This window comes from Bison bison, unplaced genomic scaffold (genome assembly GCF_000754665.1).
Source record: "Bison bison bison isolate TAMUID 2011002044 unplaced genomic scaffold, Bison_UMD1.0 scf7180017864537, whole genome shotgun sequence".
Lineage (NCBI taxonomy): Eukaryota > Metazoa > Chordata > Mammalia > Artiodactyla > Bovidae > Bison > Bison bison.
Window position 1 is genome coordinate 1775090 of NW_011495085.1, and position 14931 is coordinate 1790020.

Sequence of the window (14931 nt, forward strand, 5' to 3'; positions counted from 1 at the left end):
TTCTTTGCCCCCAATGTTTTTGTTCCACATACTCAACATGATGTCAGGACCTCTCATTTTCAGAGAAGGGCTTGGAGAAGCCACTTACTTCACTGGGCATAAACACTGTTTACAAGACTCTAATGGCTCAATTCCTTTCACATAGATGCTTCCAGAGTACTTGGTGGCCTCTCTCAAGTTTCTGCAGCATTTTGATCTTAAATCCCAGTATGTAGCTTTGTGATCCTTCAGGTTTTTAGGAGACAGTGGGCTACATATTAAGGGATGGCAGTGGGATACTGGGAGAATAAATTTAAGGAGCAGCCGCTTTCAAGACTCAGAATTCTTTCTTGTATGATAAACTACAAATAGTGGCAGTATTTTTGCCGTGGTTTTTAAATAATCTAACAATTTCTCCACTTCCCCACTAAGAGAAACCGTCGTCTCTACTTTTACCTTATGTTTTCCACTTGCTCATTCACCCCTGGGAACAATACTTCACTGTTAAAGCCACAAGGGTCTGGCTGCTATTTTTTACTTTCCTATGTGTGGAAAGAGTCAGATCCAACAAACTCCTAAAGCTACTGCTGAAAGAAAATCGGTCATAAGAACCTCACTCTGCATACTTTCGTCTTAAGTTCTCCATCACTAGTTGCACTGAGAAGCCCCTATTGTCGTGGGCACCATCAGTTGCTAACAATACCTAAAAGACAGGATAAATTCTTACCAAAAACTTGGCTTAAGAATGTGAACTGGCCCAAATATTTCAAGTATGTTCATTAAACATTGAGTGTGTGGGCAGTCAGAACTGTTAAATAACCTGTGACTGTCCAGTCAATGCACCTAAAGCTCTGTGTTTATCTGTCCACAGGGCCACACTGAAAACTGCAGAGAGCTGCTTCACATTTCGAGCCTCAGACCTTCCCACTGTCCTCATCTCCAGCCTCACTGAGGTCCTTCCTGAGAGCATCTCTGTCACTCAATCCTTCCCCAGGGGCCTGCTTTCACATGGGGCTCATATTGGAGCTTGGAACCAGGCCAGAGGACTTCCTCTGAGTCACTCCAGCGTAAATGCCACTGACGTCCAACCCTGTGAGAAGCTGCGTGACCCACACAGAAGCCATCGGCCACCTCTCACCTTCCTTTCTGTGTCTCTGAATACTTGGCAATCCTATTTGAGAAGAGGCAGCACCCCAGCCCTGACTCCACAGTCCCCTTTCCTCGTTTTCCTTACATCACATTTCTGAGACAGTCCTTGAGAACTCCTCTTTAGTACATCTTTATATTTCAGTCTGCTATATACAAAGGTATTTTTGCTCATCACATTTTAAATTGGACACGGTAAGTATAACATCTAAGGACAATAATGAAAATGGAAGAGGGTTTTAGTTATTCTATAGTCTAATGACCATGGGGATTCCAATTTTATAAAATATAGCAAAAAAAAAAAAGAGAGAACTTCTTAAAGAAAAGTAATTAAGGAAACAGAACGAGACAGAACACGAATCTAAATTAATACTGTGAATTAACAGATACAGTTTAGAGCAGGATTAAAATCACCCAACACCACATCCCTTAGAATGTGAAACTCAAAGTCTACTCAAAGGTCTGTTCAGATGTGCACAGACCTTAAGACCCCGCCTGCTTTTTATTTGATGTTGGACATTATTATATCTGTCGTCACTGAAGTGCTCTTGATGGAGAGTTCATGTGTTTAAAGTGAAAGTGAAAGTAGCTCAGTCATGTCCGACTCTCTGCAACCCCACGGACTATACAGTCCATGGAATTTTCCAGGCCAGAATACTGGAGTGGGTAGCCTTTCCCTTCTCCAGGGGATCTTCCCAACCCAGGGATCGAACCCAGGTCTCCTGCATTGCAGGCGGATTCTTTCCCAGCTGAGCCACAGTGTTTAAACTGGTGACTTAAGCTCAGTGGAAGCCCTGGACTCTCATAAGAAGAGCCTGGCTGTATGCACTACTGTATCTCAGCTGCAACAGCATGTGAACATGCCTGGGGGTTAATGACTGAGACTGTAACCATCAAATAAAATGCTGCAACATTGGAAGGCCAGAGCACAGGGACTCAGGGCAAACAAAGCTGAGCCTAACCCTGGGCACAGAGTTTGCTTTCCCTACATTCTGAGAAGCTACTCTCTGATCAGAAGAGATATCACTGCTGCTGTAAATAAGGATGGCCCCTAGTCTCCTGTTTTCACAGCAACACCAAATGGCAGGGACTGCACATTCTCCAAGAAGAAAGTCTCTGCGTCAGTTGCAACAAAAGTCTCATTGCTGTACTGAGCCATAAATCATTGAAAACCCAGTCAAATCATGCTTTCATAACAGCAGTTTAACTCTCTGACTACAGGAAGAATTACATAAGCATAAAAGAAAAAAATCTCCAAATAAAAAGGTAATAGCTATTGTTTAAAATTTTCTCTAATAGGAGGAATTATTATTTACACTAGCAAAAGGATAAAATTTCCTAAATTAACAAATGGAAAGATAAGTCCTTATCTATAAATAATACTTCATTGTACCTGCTGTCAAGATCATATGTTAATTTGTACACAATGTATAAACATCAAATCATAAACCAACTTTCTCAGGTGGAAAAAAAATTAAGAGAAAGTAGTGATTTTTCAAGGATTTTCTCACTGGGTAGAATGATAGGATAAATTTTAAGGCATCACTAATTTTAATATCTATGCATGAAATTTATTAACTTATGTGTGAGTTTCTCAGAAGTCTCTCCCTACCTGGAAAGCCTTCCCTTACTTTGAGACAGAAGCACTTCCTACTTTGCCTACTGGTTACAAGATCCCGTATAACCTCATGCATCACTACCAGGCCCAGTATGAGCTACAGATGTCACAGAATTTTCCAATTTGGGGTGACCTAAAAGCTCAATTGTTAATATGCAGCTATTAATAGCTGTGAGTGCAGCTATTAATAGCTATGAATGCCCCTATTCATTACCTAGGACCAGACTTGGCCTGTTGGCTCAGGTCTAAATGTTTCAATTGACTGTCACCAATGTAACTTGCAAATGCAAAGTTCTTCCAACTTGTCACAGGCTCCTGCCTCTACACTCACTTTCAGTTCAGTTCAGTTCAGTCGCTCAGTCGTATCCGACTCTTTGTAACCCCATGAACCGCAGCACGCCAGGCCTCCCTGTCTATCACCAACTCCTGGAATTTACCCAAACCCATGTCCATTGAGTCAGTGATGCCATCCAACCATCTCATCCTCTGTCGTCCCCTTCTCCTCCTGCCCTCAATCTTTCCCAGCATCAGGGTCTTTTCCAATGAGTCAGTTCTTCACATCACGTGGGCAAAGTATTGGAGTTTCAGCTTCAACATCAATCCTTCCAATTAACACCCAGGACCCATCTCCTTTAGGATGGACTAGTTGCATCTCCTTGCAGTCCAAGGGGCTCTCAAGAGTCTTCTCCAACACCACAGTTCAAAAGCATCAATTCTTCAGCGCTCAGCTTTCTTTATAGTCCAACTCTCACATCCATACATGACCACTGGAAAAACCATAGCCTTGACTAGACGAACCTTTGTTGGCAAAGTAATGTCTCTGCTTTTCAATATGCTGTCTAGGTCGGTCATAACTTTCCTTCCAAGGAGCAGGTGTCTTTTAATTTCATGGCTGCAGTCACCATCTGCAGTGATTTTGAAGCCCCCCAAAATAAAGTCAGCCACTGTTTCTACTCCTTCCCCATCTATTTGCCATGAAGTGATGGGACCGGATGCCATGATCTTAGTTTTCTGAATGTTGAACTTTAAGCCAACTTTTTCACTCTCCTCTTTCACTTTCATCAAGAGGCTTTTTAGTTCCTCTTCACTTTCTGCCATAAGGGGGGTGTCATCTGCCTATCTGAGGTTATTGATATTTCTCCCGGCAATCTTGATTCCAGCTTGTGCTTCCTCCAGCCCAGCATTTCTCATGATGTACTCTACATATAAGTTAAATAAGCAGGGTGACAATATATAGTCTTGACGTACTCCTTTTCCTATTTGGAACCAGTCTGTTGTTCCATGTCCAGTTCTAACTGTTGCTTCCTGACCTGCATACAGGTTTCACTTTACTGATTTTAATTCACAGACTGTTCAAAAGGGTCACCTTTTAATCCCCTTTAAAGGAATGCTGAAGTGGCACATGTGTATCAACTTAAATATACAGTAACACATATACAGGAGGAGGCGGGTACACACTCAAGGTCATGAAGAGGATTCATGGCCACAGAAGTTTCCCAAAGAGCTGAAAATAAGTCATCCACAGACACACTGACAAGGCTCCAGCCCTGCACAGATGTACATTATGATTACTATTTATATTTAAATTGCACAATTTATGTGCATGTGTTAGTCGCTCAGTCGTGTCCGACTCTTTGAGACCCCATAAACTGAAGCCCGCCAGGCTCATCTATCCATGGGATTCTGCAGGCAAGAACACTGAATTTGGTTGCCATTCCCTTCTCCACAGGATCTTCCAAACCCAGGGATCAAACCCTGGTCTCTTGCATCTCCTACACCGGCAGGTGGATTCTTTCCCACTAGCAGCATGTGGGAAGCCCAATCATCACCCTGCATGTTCTTTGCAAAAAACCATAACCCCAGGACAATCATAAGAAAACATCAGAAAAACGTAAAATGAGGGACCCTTTACAAAATGCCACACCAGAACTCTTTAAAATTTAGTCTCAAGGTCATGAATGGCAAAAAGAGACTAAGTAACTGTCACAGACTGGAGAAGACTTAGGAGACAACAGGTAATGAGGTGTGTTAGCCTGGGCTGGATACTGACAGCAAAAGGACATGAGTGGGAAAACTGGTAAAAGTCAAATAAAGTCTGTAGTTCAATTAATAACACTGTACTAAAGACCCTGATGCTGGGAGGGATTGGGGGCAGGAGGAGAAGGGGACGACAGAGGATGAGATGGCTGGATGGCATCACCGATTTGATGGACGTGAGTCTGAGTGAACTCCGGGAGTTGGTGATGGACAGGGAGGACTGGCGTGCTGCAATTCATGGAGTCGCAAAGAGTCGGACACAACTGAGCAACCGAACTGAATTGAAGTGAGTGTTAACTATTCCTTTGTTTTGACAAATACACTGTGATCATGTAAGATGTTAATACTAGGTGACACTGGATGAGGAGCACACAGGAACTCTCTTCTATCTTTGTAATCTTTCTGTAAATCTAAAATTTTCCCCCCAGAAAAGTTATGTAAAAAGTATTATTGACATATTACTAAATGATACCAAATGTCAGCCAAGGAGACCAAGAAACAGAATGTATGTTAATCTCTGGAGACTCACATGAGAAAATGTTGCAAATTTGGTACCTACCACTTAAAATCCTTCTTTCCTTCCTTACAGATAGCTGAATGCAATTAACAATACCGCCAGTATTCTAGCAATATAGCTTTAAATTCTAATAACATGGCTAAAACTAAGCATACTCCAAACAGAATAAAATAAAAAATGGAAAATTTCTATATTTTCTATAACCCTAATTGACTGCCTAGTTTCTTGATCTTTCAATTATCTTATAAAAAGAAAGAGCTACTTTTAATTTTTTAAATTTTCTTTTTCTGCTTACCTGATAAAATCTTTCCTTTTCCTTTCAGTTTCCTTATATAAATTTTAACAGAGCGTCAAATTTGACAAGGCACATTTCACTTCTAAGAACTATTAAGCTTACAAATGGAATGTTTAATATGTTTTGTCTTATAATATGGCCACTTTTGCCAGAAGGGAGTGTGTTTCAGTCTAGAGATAGTAGTCTGGAAAGACATAGGTCAACAGAGGTATGACGGAGACAGCAAGCTGACCTCCAGAAATTCATGAGCTCCAACTCCATTATAAAGCTGCTGCCACGAAGTGATGATCTAATTTCCAAGCCCCCTTTCTTCTAAGTGAAGCTGTGTTACTAGTTTGGGTCTATATAATGTGATTGTGTAGCATATCCAGGCCAAAGAGCTTAATCATTGTGTTTCTTCCACACTCCCTTTGCTTTGCATGGGAACCTTGAAGGTGTACTGTACAGTAATGTAATTCTTCAAAAGAAAAGTTATAAAATAGTAAGAAATTAACACATTAATAATCTTTATATTACATATCACTCACTTTATATCTGTGTAAGGATAGGCTGTCTACTTCAAAGCAAGTCTTATATATGATGTTCAACACATATATTTTTGTATATCTGTTGAAAAAATCCATATACAAATGGATCCAAGCAGTTCAAACCCATGTCGTTCAATGGGCAACTGCAAATCCTGTGTGGGGAGAAAAAGAACAAATCATTTAATCTTTCAACCTCAATAATCTTCCTCTTATTTCATGTGACTTTGAAAAAGTTAGCTCTTATTAGCAGGTAAAATATATTTTCCTCTTTAGGATAACATTATCTGGAAATGCTAATAAGTATCCTGCTATGTTTTAGATCCAGTATCACAAATGTACATGCCATTCTTAAAATACTGATTACCTGGATGCATGACAACTAGAAGTCAAAAGGATGTAAAGATTCCAGCAGTTGTGAAAACTCAGAAAAAGTAAACATCATAGAAACAAACATCACCTTTAACCAGGACCAGGGGGTACTCATTATTTGTGTCTATATATCGATAGCATACTTTCTTTAAAAAAAAAAAAAAAGTTTAAACCAAAAGTAAAACAAAATTAAACTGTGCCTTTGACCTCACAAATATTTCATTATTGTATGCCTTTATCTCAGTCATAATGACATAACAGTCGTGACACAGACATGTGATTCTCATCTAATATCCATGCACTTCTTCACAATTCTAGTCTTGCTACAGATAGGTATGCTATATATATGTGTATAAGAGAGAGAGAGGCATGCTATATTAATAGCTTTGGCCAAAAACTGTGAGAAGTAAGAGTGTCACTGCCAGGCTGAGGTGGTAAAAAATCCCAGAGGATTCTGCACACATTTTCATTACCTGCCTCTGTGAATAGAAAACCGGTGTAGAGATGACAGGGTCAAGATGGAACTTTGAATCACTGCTTAAAGTAGGCTGCCTTGGAGACCTGGCAGGCACACTGAAGGCTTTTATGTAATAACACACTGAGATTTCTGAGTTGGTTTGTTACTGAAGCATAGCCCAGCAACCCCGACTAATATAGCACCTTCTCACTTTCTCAACCCTTTGAATTCCATAGCATTTAAATCCACTTACTTCAAAGGTACTCGTCTCTATGTAAGTTTTCGGTATTGTTATTTAAACAAAGTCTTTGCTTAGTCTAACTCAGAAACTCTAAGTTAGACAAGTATATCCTTGAGACTTTTCATTGACTGCCTTAGAGAAAGCATGGCATAAAAGAATGAATCTTAAAAATAACTGCGCGTCACTGACTAGTGTTCAAATTCATGAACATAAGAGGTATTGACAATGTGAATCTATAGGAAACAAAACAAAACAGTAAAGAGAGAACTGACTCATTGTACCTATTTTTTTCCCCGTCAGCCATACTGAAGAGGCCTAAATGTCATTTATTCATTTAGGGCGACACATGTCACAAGTACCAGAAATCAGTTTCTTCGCCAAGTTAAAAATACTCATGATTTGCATTTTAAAAGCAATATGCACTCACTGCCAAGAAGGCCTGTGGATAGGGCACAATATTATCAACTACAATCAACAGAACAGGGTGAAATGTTAGTGTAACTTCAGCCATCTAAGACCACTGGGGTAAGTCTATAAATGCAAACATGCAGCTACTAAATGACTCACTCAGCTGACCAAGCCGGTATGTTCGGAATGTAAGTCATCCAGCTCTGTGCTGCATCAGCGCAGCTGGAGTGGCCGTAGTGGAGACACTCAGGTCTCCCAGGACAACCAAAACCAGGGCCTGCCCGTCATCTTGATGGATTCCTAACAAAACATAAACCTATTTAAAACTGAGGCCCAGTGGAAGTCTGTGACATATATATTCCGATGTACGCTTTCCAGGGCAGCAACTTTTTCCCAACATGAATTCCTAAAGATCTAACCGCAGGCCTCTTTCAGTACAGAAGGGTTGTGCTTAACTATGTGTCTGAGAATAGTGATTTCTCAGGAAGGAGCAGGGAGTGAAAGAAGGCATGACAGTCCCCGAGGGGGAATTTTCAGACCAGCACACATCCGCGCCCCACTCACCTCAGCTGTCTGATAAGCCTTAGAGTCTCAGGCCCTACGGGGTTTGGGGAGCAGGGGTGCAGGCTGTAGGGCCTCAGGGATCTTGCTCTATCCTCATACCTTCCCCACTTGGGACTTCTGAAATGAAGACAAACACGCTGCTTTTTCTGTAGGATTTTTTTAAAAGGTGGACTCCAGAGAGAACAAATGCAAACAAATACCCAGCAGAACAGTCTCAGTGTTCCTAGTGGAGACTGAACCGAATGTTTCCTGAGCATCTCCTTCATGCTTTTGTCATCTGGGAGAAAAACAGTGTGTTCCAACCTTCTCGCTTGTGTTCACATTCCAGGAAACAGAATGTCTCACAATACTGAATAGAACGGGAGGGAGTATACTAAAAATCTCTCATGGATGACTTCATAGAGTTTTAATACAAATGTAAAAAATAGTAGTATGGTCCGAATATAATACTCTGTACCCTCCCAAAATTTTACTCTTTCACAGAAACAAATCAATACACACCTGCAGTGTGCTATGTAGCATCAACATTCGTCAGAAAGATTTAACCAATTCTATTTGATTGCATTGTGTAATTTAACTCTTGGGCTTCAAATTCTACTGATTCAATTTCAAAAGTACTTAAACTGTACTTAAACTTAAAAGTACTTAAACTGTACTTCTCCTGTATCTCTACTACTGGAGAAGTAAATCCAACTCATCAACCCTCTCAAGACAGCATCATTTTCAGACTATACCCATCAGGCGATATCATAAGATTTATTGCTCTCCAACCCAAATCTCATTGTATTACAGTAGATTAAAACCTACTGTTGCTTCTGCATGACCAAAAAGACAAAGTCTAAGCTCCTTACCTTTGCAAAAAAGCTTTCACAAGCTTTAAATTCAATTCTGCTCCTCCTCACCTTGTGCAGTATTCCCGAGTCTCATTATACTTACTTGCGTGTGTGTGGTCATGCTCAGTTGCTCAGTCATGTCTAACTCTTTGTGGCCCCATGGACTGTAGCCCACCAGGCTCCTCTGTCCACAGAGTTTTCCAGGCAAGAATACTGGAGGGGGCTGCCATTCCCTACTCAAGCGGAACTTTTCCACCCAGGGATGGAAGTCGCACCTCTTGTGCCTTCAGCACTGGCAGGTGGATTCTTCACTACTAGTGCCACCTGGGAAGTCAAGTAATTCCTGAACACAGAGTAACTTTTCTTTGACTTCACACATGCCACCTACTTCACTTAGAATGTCTTCCCCCAACTTCGTTACTAAAAATAAATAAGTAAATTTTCCTATCAAAAACAAACTCGAATTTTACTCTTTCCTCAAAGTGATTTGTTATTGGATGCTTGTAGTCGGTAAATGTTAAAATATAGCTGCTTTCGAAACAAGAAATATGTACTTTAGCTGCACTGTGTGGCATCATAGTTCCCTAACCAGGTGTCAAACCCATGCTCCCTGCAGTGGAAGTGCAGTCTCAACCACTGGGGCCACTAGGGAAATCCCAAGAAACATTTATTATCTCTTTGTTTCTGTGACCAGGAATTTGGATGGAGCTTAGCTGATCGTTTCAACAGGGGAAATCTCAGGCTGTCAGGATGCTGACTGGGGCTGTACTGAAGCCTTGACTGGGCTGGAGAATCTCCTTTCAAGATGGCTCACTCACATGGCTCTTGCAAAAACCCTTTTTGGCTACTGGCAGGACGCTCAGCTCCTCAAACATGGACCTCTCCATAGGGTTACTTAAGTGTTCAGATGACATGGCAGCTGGCCATGAGAAACCTCAGGGATAGCAAAAAGGAAACTAACGTCTTTTATCTATTTGACCACATTTTCTTCATAGGAAGTGAATCACTAAGTTCTGATAATAATCATGAAATGCCTTCACCTTTGCAGAGGGGATTGTCAAAGAATTTAAACATGCTTTAAAACAACTGCAATTTCCAAAATTTCCCCAGAAGTCAGCTTTTCTTTCTTCTGTTTTCCCTGGTTATTTCTGTTAGCTGTCTTGTAAAACATAATATATTGTCTAAGGAGTTCATCTGAAAAGATACTGTGGGGCTTTAGTACATAAACATCAAACTTCTATTTTGCTATTTCCATATGAAGTCTTGGAAATCTCAAGACTTCAAAAATTAGATTAGTTAAAAAATAATAGGGATAACTGACTAGTCATCTGGCAGGAGAAAAGTGTAACTCTATATTGTTCTTTATATAAAAATAAATTCCAAGTGAGTTTATGATTTTTAATTTTTAAATAAAACTATACTGCAAGGAGATCTAACCAGTCCATTCTGAAGATCAGCCCTGGGATTTCTTTGGAAGGAATGATGCTAAAGTTGAAACTCCAGTACTTTGGCCACCTCATGTGAAGAGCTGACTCACTGGAAAAGACTCTGATGCTGGGAGGGACTGGGGACAAGAGGAGAAGGGGACGACAGAGGATGAGATGGCTGGATGGCATCACTGACTCCATGGACGTGAGTCTCAGTGAACTCCGGGAGTTGGTGATGGACAGGGAGGCCTGGCGTGCTGCGATTCATGGGGTCGCAAAGAGTCGGACATGACTGAGCAACTGATCTGATCTGATCTGATAAATTTATCAGGAAAATATGAACAAACATTTTTTTATCATCTTGGGGTAGAAAGGCCCTTTGAAGAATGACATAAAAGCCCAAAGTCATTAGGAGGAAGAAACTGATAAAGATGACTACTTACCTAGTAACACAGCTGTATAGAAGAAAAAAAAAAGATTTAAACAAAAAGAAAACATGGAAAAGACAGAGAAATATTAGTAACGTATGATAAAAAAAATAATTTTCTTAATAAATATAGAGTTCCCTAGTGGCTCAAATGGTAAAGAATCCACCTGCAATGCAGGAAAGCTGGCTTTGATCCCAGAGTCGGGAGGATCCCCTGGAGGAGGCCATGACAACCACTCCAGTATTCCTGCCTGGAGAATCCCATGGACAGAGGAGCCTCGTGGGCTACAGTTCATGGGATCACACAGAGCTGGACACGGCTGAGTGACTAACACTACAATAAGAAAAAGTGTACAAATGAGCAAAAGGACTTCCATTCCAAGAAAGCAGAGTACAGGCTACAATCTCGACATCCTATAACAAATCCAAAAATGTATAAAATAACTTTTAAATGCTTATCTGCCCTTAAAAACACAAAGGAAATGCTCAGGGTACTATAACTATGATAAACCTTTGCATATGAGTTAGAATTAGATTTATTTGTGGGTAACAAGAGATCTAAAACAGCAGTAGCATAAGTGAGATTATATATGTGTGTGTATGTATGTGTGTGCATATATACAACACCTTTGGGGAAAACCTGAACAAACTTTTTGATCAACCCAATGCGTACATATACACATATACAAGCAAGATTATACCAGAGACCACACATATACAAGTGATGCACAGACACATTTCTCTCACATGAAAGCCCACGGGCAGAGCACAGGGACAGAAGGGCAGTTCTACCAAAGTCTTCATTAAACTCACCATCCTGTCATACTGCTGTGTGGCTGTAATTCTCGTGGTCTCTGTTGTCAGCTAGATCTCTAGCCTCATCTCCATTCCAGGAAGCATCCAGAAAGGAGCCGTTGACTGAAGAAAGTTTCTAAAAACCACACATGCGTTTCTGCTGACATCTCATTGACTAGAACTTTGTAATAAGATCACATTTAAGCAGAAGTAGTTTGGGAATACAGTCTTCAATTTGTTCAGATACCCAGCTAGAAATCAGGGATTCTATCTTGGGAGGGAAGAAGAATATATATTTGGAAATATGAGCAGCTTCCACATTCACTAAAAGTCAAAGATAACACAGAAAAAATCTCAGTGTAAGACATTTCTGAAAGTGAGAATTGAAGGACATGGAGACTAAGACCATCAGAACCAGTCTATAGAAAATGTCCACGAGCTCCCGGACTAAGCTTTGAAGCTGCCCAGTTCTTTACCTTTCCATAATTTAATGACTCACTCTTTAGACTGTAAGATGTACTCCAGTGTCAAACCAATGGGTGATGATCTTTTTCTCTCCCTTAAATTAGCCAGAATCAGTTTCTGCTGCTCTCAACAAAAATAATCTCAATCGACATGGTTCAAGATATTTATTCCAAAATTTTCAGTCAAATGCACATGCATACATACACACACAAAGAGACACACACACACACACACACACACACACTGGATGTGTCTCTTAAGAAATAAAGGTGAGGTGAGGTTGTGTAGTTCATTAGCAATCATCCATTTCAATAAAAAAAAAAGGGCAGATTTCTCTTCATCTCATTCCATCTTTCTGATTATCACCTCAAGGGTTCAATAGGGGTTCCAAAATATTTGAGACTAATTAATTTTGAGTTTCATGTTTTAATTGCAGATCCAATCATATTATTTCCCTACTTAAAACTCTGGGATGAATGTCTATCATTTTTCTGGAAAAAGTCCAAACTCCTGATCATAATATAGAAATCTCTCTATAACCTGGCCACAGACTAATCCTCATCCTTTTCTATGTTAATCTGTGCAATCTTAGTCAATATAATTATTTACTGACAGCCTACCGTGTGCCAGCCACTGTTCTAGATGCCAGATATATAGTCAGGAATGATATACAAAATATCTAGCAACTAGTATAAGAAGATACCAGCTGTAAACAAATGACAAAGCTTTACCAATGTGTATTATCAGAATACCAACCTGAATGTATCAATAAATACATTGGAGCCTCTACCTGTAAAGAGTTACCTTCTTTAAATGGGAAGAGAGACAATAGATAAAACACTAAACAAGTTATTAAGAAAATTTCAAGTATAAGAGTATAAGAAAGATAGAGAAAATGTCATCTAAGGAAGTGACATTTGAGTTGAGATATGAATAAATAAGATGTAACAGGTTGAAATACAGCCCACACAAAAGGTATGTCCACGTCTTAACCCCCAGAACTTGTAAACACTGACTGTGTTCAGAAAAGGTGGCATTATGGATGTGATTAAGTGAGGACCCTGAGATGAGATTATCCTGGACTATCTAAGTGAGCACTAAATTCAACGACACTTGTCTTTGTAAGAGAAAGGCAGATGGAGATTTGAGACCAAAAGGAAGAGACAGAGACACACAGAGGAGTAAGTGATGTGAAGACCAAGGCAGAGACAGGAGTGATGAAGCTGCAAGTCAAGGAATGCTAACAGTCACCGTAAGCTGAAAGAGGCAGACAGTGGCTCTCTCCTGTCCTAGCCAACCCGGGTGGCCATTAACAGAACACCACAGATTGCACGGCTTCAACAACAGACATGTATTTACCAGAATTCTGGAGGCTGTGAAATCTAATATCAAGGTGTTGGCTGATTCACTTCCCCAGTAAGGGTCTTCTTGGACTCCAAATGCCCACATTTTCATGGTTTGTAGTAATTTGTTGCAGCAACCCTAGAAATATAACATAGAAGGCAACTTTGGAGAATCTGAGAGAAGTATATTCTAGTCAGAATGAACAGAGAGTGAAAACTTCCAAGATCACCTATAGAGAATATACCACTAATCAAAGCTAATGAAAGAAGATTTGGGGTAAATATAACATGTCCATGAAAACATGCCATTTTTCTCCAAGGTAATCTCTAAATCCAATGCTGCTCCAATCAGTGTCCTCAAAAATTTCTCACTTGAGATTACAAACTGATTTCAAAATTTATATGGAAGATCATAGCCAAAACAATTCTGAGAAATAAAGGACAAAAGGTGTAATATTTGCTTAACACCTATTGTCTTATTATAAAGATATAGCAGTTAAGAGAATGTGATATTGCTATAAAGATAAGCAGACCAAAAGAGCTCAATTTCAAAACGTATAAATAGACCTCTATTTATACAAACATATAAATAACACCAATACACACACATATGCTTGAAAAGTTCAAGAAAGGTGGCATTTCAGCATAATCCTCCTTTCCTTCCTTAGTAAACACTGGCCCAGGGAAGGTTCAGAGAGGGAGTCATCCTTCCCAAATACAAGCAGGAAGGGATGCTCTAGCAGAAGAGAATTTTTAAATGACAATGAGGCTGACTGAAAGCTTGCCTGCTCTTTACCGCTACCATGTGCTGGCAAATTAACGTCAGTGCTGAAATACTCCTGCCCCGGTAGACCACTCCCCATTGCCCTCGCCCTAAGCAGGCCGCTGCCCTTTCACACTCTCCTCTCTTTGTAGACATAGCAATGGAATTTCTCAGTTCAGTTCAGTTGCTCAGTCATGTCCAACTCTTTCTGACTCCATGGATTGCAGCACACCAGGCCTCCCTATCCATTGCCAATTCCCAGAGCTTGCCCAAACTCATGTCCACTGAGTGGGTGATGCCACCCAACCATCTCATCCTCTGTTGTCCCCTTCTCCTCCTGCCTTCAAATCTTTCCCAGCATCAGAGTCTTTTCCAATGAGTCAGTTCTTTGCATCAGGTGGCCAAAGCACTGGAGTTTCAGCTTCACCATCAGTCCTTCCAATGAATATTCAGAACTGATCTCCTTAGGATGGACCAAGTGGATCTCCTTGCAGCCCAAGGGACTCTCAAGAGTCTTCTCCAACACCACAATTCAAAAGCACCAATTCTTCAGTGTTCAGCTTTCTTTATAGTCCAACTCTCACATCCATACATGACTACTGGAAAAATCATAGCTTTGACTAGATGGACCCTTGTTGGCAAAGTAATGTCTCTGCTTTTTAATATGCTGTCTAGGTTGGTCACAACTTTTCTTCCAAGGAGAAAGCGTCTTTTAATTTT

At 40.3% G+C, this 14931-nt stretch overlaps 1 long non-coding RNA gene across 1 annotated transcript; it reads right to left on the reverse strand.

Annotated features, from left to right (window-relative positions):
- Positions 1-5001: 5001 nt before the first annotated feature.
- Positions 5002-11039, reverse strand: LOC104982657. Its single transcript, XR_824538.1, has 3 exons — positions 11013-11039; positions 10862-10873; positions 5002-8275 (listed from the first exon to the last, which is right to left on the reverse strand). It is a non-coding gene; the product is annotated as an uncharacterized LOC104982657 (long non-coding RNA).
- Positions 11040-14931: the final 3892 nt, after the last annotated feature.